The following is a 10,667-nucleotide window of genomic DNA, read 5'->3' on the forward strand; positions in this document are numbered from 1 at the left end:
TTTACCCACAGCCGAGACCCACGCACCTGACCCCCACCCAATCCCTGGCCATCCTCAACTCCCGCCTAGTCCTGATCCCTACTCTATATCTGACCCTAAAATCCCTGCTCCTGAAGTGCTAGCCCCAAGGTCCTCTTTCCTGCCACCTAAATATTCAGGCTCTGGGAACCAACCACTAGAACCCTGGTTCATTTTTGCCAAAACCCACTTACTATAGAGCTTCCCAACTCTGCCCGCCACTGGTTAGATGCCTTCAGCATCAGTGCCTGAAACCCAAGGACCAGTCCTTCCTTTCTGTTTCTTTGTAGTTCTCCCTACAATATGGCCTGGTAGCAAGGGCAAGGGAAGACACGGAGATGACATGCCTTGTGGTTAGCATGGCTTTGGTGTATGAGCTGGGGCTGGGCTTGAATCCCAGCACTGTCATTTCTAGCTCCATGGCCTTGGAGGAAATTGCTAAACCTTCCTGAATGTCACTTTCCTCAGGAGTAAGACGAAGGCAAGAACACCTGTCTTAGGGCTTCTGTGGGGCTCCTGGGACGTGGGTGAAGGACTTGGACCAACTCCTAGTACCACAAATTACAGCTACACCATGACTATCCCATTTTAGAGATGAGAAGTCAGGCTCAGGACAGACACATGCCAGGGACTAGGCCAGGCCATCTAAGTCTCACTGTGCCCTAACAGGCTACTCAAGGGAAAGCGAGAGGGGCTGAAGGAAACACAAACAGCCTAACTGAAGACCCCCTGGCTTCTCAAGAGCTCCTGTCAGGGATAAAGCCCAGGCCTGGGGAAGTTATGAGTCAGAGCAGTCCAGATGTGTGGTAAACTGAGGATTCAGGGTCCTTCACGGTGCGGGTCGAGATCGGAGTGCCTGGCCTGGCCCCATCGCTGATTTGGCCCTGCACTGCTGGCCAGAGATGTTGCTCTGGAGCCTTGGGTCCATTCAGTTAAGGGAGAGAGGGGGTTCGGGCCCAGACCTGCTGCACTGGTGGACAGGATGCAGGCAGGAGCAAGGAGAAGGCTGTTCTCCTTCCCACATAAATATATACTTTTCGCCCTCCCGCCCTGCTAGTGTGGGGTAAGGTGGTGCGGCCAGGCTGGACAGCAGATGGGCAGTACTCATCAAATCAGATCAAAGCATGCCCTGTGACCCAGTGACCCAAAATAAATTCTCGCAGACATCCATAAGGGCTTTGCTCCTCATGGAAATGTGGTCCTGGGACCAGCAGTATAGGCATCACCTGGGGGCTGGTTAGGAATGCAGTCTCCGGCCCCACCCAGACCGGCTGGATCAGGGCTGCATTCTAACAAGATTCCCGGGTGATACATGTGCACACTAACATTGGAGAAGTGCTGCAGAAGGGGATGTGCTGGAGAATCGTTATGGCAGTTATTGGTGGGGGCGGGGTAGGGAAAGGAAGGGTAAACCAAGGCAGATGAGCAGCATCTAGAGAGGCAGCAGTTAGAAGGGGCAGAAGCGACAGGGATCTATCTTAAAATCTTAGCATTGAGTGAAAAGAAGCTGGATGAGAAAGAATACAATTCCTTTCACACGAAGTTAAAATGCATGCCAGCAAAACAAGACACTTTTTTGGGGGCAAGAACACATAAAAGCGAAAGATAAACAGAATGGAATGGACAACTCTAGGGGGCAGGCAGATGGGAGTGGGGTTAGAGATAAAAGGGAATAGAGTGAGGGATATTGCAGACAGGAAAAATGATAACGCCAACGAAATTCTCAAAATTCCTTTAAACGTACAAAAAGTCTTCCATTTTAGAGTTAAAAGACTTAAAAATGCAAGCCTGGGGAGAATGAACATGCCGGAATGAGGGAGTTCTAAGCCTTTCCGGTTTGGGCCAGGAAGGGAGAGCTGTCCCATTGGCCTGAGTGACCTGGGAGGCTGGGTGGATATCTTTGCCTGCCCTCCCCTCCCCCACCCTGCAGCCTGCTCCGATGGGGTTAGAGTGGGGCTGGGGATCCAGCAACCCGTTTGGCCTGGCCAGAAAAATAATCAGGTCAGGCAGGGCATAAGGAACCAGAGCGGAGGAGGTGTCAGTGGAGAGGGGCCTTGCTTCTAAGTAGAGCGGGGACGCGCAGCGGTACGAGCGAATGCTGGGGGCGCACCTAGGCGCGGGGCGCACGGTCGGGCTTCCCTTCTCCCCAAGCCACTGGGAGCAAGGAGGAGCGGCAGGGACGCGGGAGGGCCCGAGAGGGCGGCGTCAGGGGGCGCACGCTGCTCTGGGGTCCCCGGAAGGAGGAAGCCGTGCGGTGCCCAGGGAATTTCCAAGGGCCGGCTGCGGGGATCCGGGAGGGGACGCTCTCCCTGAGACTCGTGGGTGCAGAGGAGGAGGAGGGTATGTTGGGGCTGAGCGAGGCTCGGGGTGGAGGGAGCGGCTCATCGGGCCGAGCAGTCAGCGGCCACAGGGAAGGCGGGAGGAAATGGGGTCACCGGGGAGAGGGAGGAGGCCTGTGCAGAGCTTGCGGGACGCCCGAGAGCCAGGGGCAGGGGGTGGGGCACCGAGGCCGCGGTCTCCCCTGCACGGGGGCTGAAGCGGCTACTCTGAGGCAGAGGAGGTAGCGGGGTGGGGGTAGGGTCCCTGAGCCAGGGACACCAGAGGCTGGTCGCGGGGTGCGGCTTCCTGAGGGCCCTGCTCTCTCCCCCAGGCCCAGGTGCGCGGGACAGGGGCGAGGGCGAAGGCTGGAGGGCGTCGAGGCGGGAGCGTTGACCTTGGGGCAGAGGGGGCCGGACGAGAGTCTGAGGCTGGGAGGGAAATCCCAAGCCCAGCCCCAGATCGGAGGGTCGTGGGAATCACACTGAGAAGGCGCTAGCGGTCCGGGAGCATTGACGTCCCCCGGAATCGTAGCACGAGGACCCAGCGACCGACGGCGTACGGCGCGCCCCCTGGCGGAGATCTCCGGCTCTGGCAAGGAAGAGTCCCCCTGGGCTGGGGAGGGGAGGAGGGGAAGGAGAAGGGTAGGGGAAGAAGGGAGGAACGCTGGAGGGCAGGAGGGAAGGAGGGGAGGAGGGGAGGAGTATCCCCCAGGCTTGGACACCTGCACTCGGGCCTAGGGGGCAGAGCTTGGAGCCAGGGAGAGGCATCTCGGGCCCACCATCATCACAGTGGCAGCTTCGCTGACTTCACACTCCTTGCCCCAAATCTCTGGTCTGGGTCCCCCAGCCAGAGACCCAGGGGCATCCAGGGCAGAGCTCCTGAGAATCCTGGGGAAGGAACAGCTCAACATAGCCGGCTTGACTGTGACTCCAGGCCCAGCCCTAGTCTGATATTATCCCATTCCTCCTGGGGTAAAGAGCCGTCTTCTGTGAGGTTGACAGTGTCTGGATGCAACCAACTTTGGACAAGTTATTAATACTATTTCTTTCTGCTGAGCAAACATTTTCATCTATATTCTGGAATTAATGCTTGCTTCCTTTATAGTGATTCCATATCTTTCAAATATTTTCCATCTTAAAAATAAAAGAACTCTATTTAACATCTGTTGTTTCTACCATATTTTCTGGCCTGTGTCTTTAGATGTCTAACCCCCCCAAATACCAATTTTTTAAATTGATACGTGATATTGTACACTTGCAAAATATTTGTAACATACACGAAAGTTATGAAGCTCTCTAAAAGAAACTGCATCAATCTAAAAGGCAGGTGTTATCAGGATAGGGCCTCTTCTTGTGTGTTCCTCATCTTTCTGTGCAAGCTGGATTCCCAGACAATGGGTACAGAATTGCTGTTCAGAGGCACCTTTGACTTGATCCTGATTTAAAAGAAATTGCTGGCTGGGTATGGTGGCTCACACCTGTAATCCTAGCACGCTGGGAGGCCAAGATGGGAGGATCGCTTGAGCTCAGGAGTTCAAGACCAGCCTGAGCAAGAGCGAGACCCCTGTCTCTAAAAAAAATAAAAAATAAAAATAGAAAAATTAGCTGGACAACTAAAAAATAGAAAAAATTAGCCAGGCATGTTAGCATGTACCTGTAATCCCCAGCTACTCAGGAGGCTGAGGAAGGAGAATTGCTTGAGGCCAGGAGTTTGAGGTTGCTGCGAGCCAGGCTGACACCACAGCACTCTAGGCCAGGTGACAGAGTGAGATTCTGTCTCAAAAAAAAAAAAAAAAAAAAATAGAAAAGAAAAAAAAGTTGCTTCTAAGTTTCCACCATTAAGAATTATGTTTACTGTAGATTTTTGGTAGTTAACTTTTATCTAGTTAAGAAATTCCTTTCCATACCTAGTTCACTAACAGTTTTGATCATGAATGGATGCTGAATGATAAAATTGCATTTTTTGCATCTGATGCATATTACTTAGTGAATTACATTTTTTCTTTTACTAAACACTTTTATGTTGCAATATTAAACCATGTTTGCATTCCTGGGGAAAAACCATCCTGATTCCCTTTTTTTTTTTTTTTTTTTTTTTTGAGACAGAGTCTCACTCTGTTGCCCAGGCTAGAGTGAGTGCCGTGGCGTCAGCCTAGCTCACAGCAACCTCAAACTCCTGGGCTCAAGCGATCCTCCTGTCTCAGCCTCCCGAGTAGCTGGGACTACAGGCATGTGCCACCATGCCTGGCTAATTTTTTCTATATATATTTTTAGCTGTCCATATAATTTCTTTCTATTTTTAGTAGAGATGGGGTCTCACTCTTGCCCAGGCTGGTCTCGAACTCCTGAGCTCAAACGATCCGCCCACCTCGGCCTCCCAGAGTGCTAGGATTACAGGCGTGAGCCACCACGCCCGGCCCCTGATTCCCTTTTAATTGACATATAATTCACATACACATTTTGTTTTTTTTAATTTTTCTATTTTTTAATTTTTTTTTTTTTTTTTGAGACAGAGTCTCCCTCTGTCACACAGGCTAGAGTGAGGTGGTGTCATCATAGCTCACTGCAACCTCAAACTCCCAGGCTCAAGCGATCCTCCTGCCTTGGCCTCCCAAGTAGCTGGGACTACAGGTGTGTGCCAACATGCCCAGCTAATTTTTCTGTCTTTTTTAGAGAGATGGGGTCCCACTCTTGCTCAGGCTGGTCTCGAACTCCTGAGCTCAAGCAATCCTCTCGCCTTGGCCTCCCAGAGTGCTAGGATTATAGGAGCGAGCCACCGCACCCGGCCTACACATACACATTTTATAAACAAGTAAAATATACAAATGTTAAGTGTGTGGCTCGATGAATTTTTGCCTGCACGTGTCTCTGTGTGTGTGTGTGTGTGTGTGTGTGTGTATCCATGTAACCGTGACCTAGGTCAAGATATACAACTTTTCCATCATCCCAGAAAGTTCCTTTATGCCCCTTCTCAATCGATACCTCCCCCAAAAGGTAATCGCAATTCTGACATCTGTCACTATCGGTTAGTCTATTGAACTCATATACAACAAAATCATCCAAAATGTACTCTTATGTCTGGCTTCTTTAAAGTACATGTCTGTGAGTTTTAGCCATATTGTTGCATTGATCAGTAGTTTGTTCTTTTTTTTTTTTTTAACTAGTGTATGGTATCCCACTGTATAGAAAGAACAGAAATTTGTCCATTCTCTCACTGATGAACATTGGGTTGTTTCCAGGTTTTGGCTATCATGAATAAAGCATCTAGGAATACTTTTGTTCAAGTTTTTTGGTGGACAGATGCACTCATTTCTTTTGGAGGGGAACTGTTGGGTCATAAAGTATGTAAATGTTCAACTTTAGTAAATGCTGCCCCAAATTTCCAAAGTGATTATACCAATTTACACTCAATTTCCACTGCTTTTTTCAGCCAGTCCACCTAATTTGTTTGGAGTTTCTGCTCTTTCCTGGTTTCATTAGACATGGTATTTGCATTTCTGTTTCTCATTTTCACTTTTGTTTGGCTGATTTCTGAGAGAAGGAGGAAATACTATCTTTATCACCTTCAAACTGTACAACTTCTTTCCTTTTAAAAACCAGGAATACAGGGTTGGTTTAATATTCAAAAAACAACTAACGTAACTTAGCACATTATCGAGCTAAAAAAATGATCATTTCCATAAATACAGAAAAGGCTTTTAACAAAACCCAACATCCATTCCCAATAAAAGCTCTCAGCAAACTAGGAATAGGAGGAAATATTCTCAACTTGATAGAAGTTATCCATGAAAAACTTCAGCTAACATCGTACTTAATGGTGGAAAAACTACACACTTTCTTCCTAAGATCAGAAACAAGTATGTCCACACTCATCACTTCTATACACGTAGTACAAAATGTCCTAGTCACTGAAATAACACAAGAAATATAAATAAATGGCATACAAAGTGGAAAGTAATAAGTATAACTTTCTTTATTGGCAGACAACAGGATCGCCTATGCAGAAAATTCAGTGGAATCTATTTAAAAAGCTACTAGAATTAAGTACATTTAACAAGGTAGTTAACATGTGTATACATTCATAATTATAAAGGCAATATATAAAAATCAATTGTACTTCTCTGAACTAGCAATGAACAATTAAAAATAGAAAAGTTTTAAAAAATAGCATTTCCAGTAACAGAAGCATATGAGCACTTAGGGATAAGTCTGCCAAAAGGTGTGAAACACCTGTACACCAATGACTACAAAATATTGCTGAGAAAAATTAAAGAAGACCTAAATAAGTAGAGAGATATACCTTGTGCATGGGGTCAGACATGGGTCATATTGTTAAGATGTCAATTTTCCCTAAATTGATCCATATATTCAATGCAATCACAATAGAAATCCCAGCATTTTGTGGAAGTTAACAAGCTGATTCCAAAACTCATATGGAAACGTAAAAGACGTAGAAGAAGCAAACTAACTTTGATAAAGCAGGACAAAGTTGAAGGATTAACTGATTTCAGACTTATCATAAAGCTACAGTCAAGAGAGTGGAATTGGTATAACGATGGACAAACAGATTAATGGAACAGAGTGTCCAGAAATAGATCCAGCCACATATGGACAAATGAGTTTCAATGAAGGTGCAAAGGTAATTTAGTGGAAAAACGACAGTCTTCAAAAAATGGTGCTGAACCACTGTATATTCATATAAAAAAAATCTCAATTTACACCTCACATCATAAACAAAAATTAACTGAAAATAGATCATAGACTTAAATGTAAAACCTAAAACTATAAAGCTTCTAGGAGAAAACACAGAGGAAAATAGTTGTGACTTTGGGTTAGGCAAAGATTTCTTAGACATGACACCAAAAGCACAATTCATAAAAGAAAAATTTCGTAAACTACACTTCATCAAAATTAAAAACTTATATTCTTGAAAAGACACTATTAAGAAAAAGAGAAGACAAGCCACAGACTGGGACAAAGTATTTTCAGATCATATATCTGATAAAGGACTTGTATCCAGAATAAAGAACTCTCAAAGCCCAATAAGTAAAAATGGGGACAGAGAGGAAGAGGAAGAACAAACTCTGTGAACAGCACTTAACGAAAGAAGATCTATAGATCAAAAATAAGCACATGAAAAGATGTTCAACATTATTAGGGAAATGCATTAGTCATTAGAGAAACACAAATTAAAACCATAATGAGATACCACTACCAACCTACTGGAACGGCTAATATTAAAAAGACTGACCATACCAAGCGCTGGCGAGGACGTGCAGGAACTGCAATTCTCATACACTGCTGCTGGGAACGAAAAATTGTACAACCACTTTGGGAAATTGTTTGGCAGTTTCTTAAAAAGTTAAATATACACCTACTATATGATATAGCCATTTTATTCTTAGGTATTTACTAAAGAAAAGTGAAAAATATGTACATATAAAGACTTGTCCATAATGTTCATGGCAGCTTTATTTATAATATCCAAAATCTGAAAATAACTCACATGTCCATCAACAGGTAAATGGATTAATACTGGTATATCCATACAATGGTCTACTACTCAGCTATAAAAAGGAATGGACTATTTATACACACAATATGGATTAATTTCTAGTTGTCCCATTAATCCCATTCATTAGGCTGAGTAAGAAGCTGATGAAAAAAAGAGTACCTATTGAGTGATTTCATCTATATAAAATTCTGGAAAATGCAAATTGATCTATAGTAACAGAAAGCAGATCAGTATCAATGGTTGCTCGGGGCCAGGAGCAAGGGGATGTGAGGAGGGTGTGGGGAGGGGCAAGAAGGAGGAATTATAAAAAGATAGAAGGATAAATTTCATTATCTTGATTATGATGATGCTTTCACAGATGTACATGTATCAGCTTGTACGCTTTCAGAATGTGCAGTTTGTCCATCCTATTTCAATAGAGCAGGTTTTTGTTTTTAAAAAGAAATAGATTCATTTCCTTGCAATCAGAATTTATCTTTCACCAACATACATGTTTCAATGTACCTAAACACTAAACTGAGCACACAAGGAACTGTAACAGAGGCAAGTTATCTACTTTTGTTGGGAAAATTCCAGTTCAGATAAAATGTTTTTTAAAAATCCACTAGTTTTAGTTTTCCTCACAGAATTATTTTCTCTGGAAAATAAAGGCTGACATCACAACTGAAGTGTTCATGAATCTTTTATTTCTTTCAGGAGTATCTCAGTAGAGCAAAGGAATGAATACTGGATCCATTCTTTAAAAACCAAGATTCCATGAATGGGGGAGAGTCAATGTAAGATTGTCTTATTTAATGATTTGTCAATAGTCAAATATGAATGGTTTTTGAGACAATGAAGTTTGAGTTCTCTCCTGCTTAACTAGCAAATAGTGGGCCTACATATTGGGTCAACATGAGATTATCATTATTTTCACATCTCAAAGGCAAGGAAACAATTCAAATGCAAGTGATGAGTCCTATAAAGCTATTTTTAAGACTCTTGTTTCCCAGTCATGATTGAATAAAATCTGCAATAGAAGAGTCAAATTTTTTGAAGCATTTTGTACTACATGCTTATACGAAGAGAAAGTTAATTGATTGATTGACTGATTGAAAGGGCCTCACTCTGTTGCCCAGGGTGGAGTGCAGTGGTATAATCATAGCTCACTGTGACCTCAAACTCCTGGGCTCAAGTGATCCTCCTGCCTCACCCTCCCAAGTGGTTGGGACTACAGGTGTGCGCCACTACTCCACACTCATTTTTTTATTATTATTTTTTTGTAGAGACAGGGTCTTGCTGTGTTTCTCAGGCTGGTCTTAAAACTCCTGGGCTCAAGTGATCCTCTCAACTTAGCCTCCCAAAGTGCTGGGATTACAGGTGTGAGCCACCAGCCCAGCTGTATCTCCTTTATTCTATTCCTATAAATTTCAAATTTAAGATTAAGCTATTTCGAAAAATTTTAAAGAGATGTAAGAAAGTTTTAAGGACCAAGGTATTGGGATGTTGAAGTAAAAGTTATGAAAGCTCACCATGGGCAATATGAGCCACATAGCAAAATGGGGTGGAAATTAGAAATACAGAGGTAGAATGAAGGGGATATTGAGCACACTGAACAGTCTCAAGGTTGCTTGCAGGGAGTTGCAGAACTGAGATGGAGTTTGAAGTTAGTAGAAAAGTGCTGGAAGGGCTCAGTAGGGAAGGTGACAGGATTCTTGGAGAATAGGATGGCAGGCAACAGAGGAGGCCCAGCAAGGCTGGGTAGCTCATGTTATTTTTTCCTGCAAATCAGTCCAGGAATACAGTTTTCTCCAGCAATACAAAGAAGCCCCAGAATCAGAGGTACAAAGGTACCTGCACAGAGAAAAGGGCTTTGAAAAGGGAAGGCAGAATGACAAGTGATTGTCAAACTGGGGACGGCAGAATAGGGCTGCTCCAGGGCTGGGTTTTGGTTAATGTAAAGAAAACAAATGAATTTTTGTGAAGAAAATGAACTAAAATCTTATCTCCCAAACAGAAAAGCTCTTTCATTTTTTTATATCCCCTTCCACTTTTTGTTTATGCCAGAGAAAGCCAAACTTGTTCGTTCCAGGCACTGTGCTGGTGCCTTTGCACACAGTCTCATTTGACTGCTCTACAGGGTTTTATTAATTCAGTTTCCTCAGCACCAGTGTTAATTTAATAGCTTCCTTTCATTTGCATTTAGTTTACATGGCTTGCAAGGATCAACACTTTTCTGATCTATTTCCATTTTCTTTTGTGTGAGATGTTCTCTCTTTTGACAAGGTAAAATTTCATTAATAAGTAAGGAAAGCTAATGCAGTAATTCTACTTCAAGATTATTTAAGGGGTCTTCATGTTACCTCATTTTTCTGCCCCTCCATCACTCATCAGCCCACTGCTATGCGCTATCCCTTAGCCCACCTCACATTTTAGTCCACACTCCACTGCTGGTGCTCTTTCTAGGGTCACAAACTTAGGGTCGGGACCACTTGTCGAAGCTGAGATCCTACACCTCCTCTGCTTGTCACTTCTGTATGGAGTTTAGAACAGCCTCCCTGCCACCACCCCTGCCCCGGCACCCACCCTGGATTTCTCCGCCCTCCGCTCTTTCTCATCTCATCCCCCGCCCCCCCCACCAGAGAAGCTGGTCTGTGTTCACCTTGCTTCCATTGCGCATCACATCAATTAAGTAATGGGTTTCCATCTGGTCTCCCACTTGGGTTTGGGAGCTTCTGGTTTAATTCCAACTACTTGAGTGTCTACTATGTACCAAGAATTATGCAAGATAAGGTATGTGTCTTCCTACCTCCAGGTGATAGGCGGATATTGAATGT

The sequence above is a fragment of the Eulemur rufifrons genome, chromosome 20 (assembly GCF_041146395.1).
Source record: "Eulemur rufifrons isolate Redbay chromosome 20, OSU_ERuf_1, whole genome shotgun sequence".
Classification (NCBI taxonomy): Eukaryota; Metazoa; Chordata; class Mammalia; order Primates; family Lemuridae; genus Eulemur; species Eulemur rufifrons.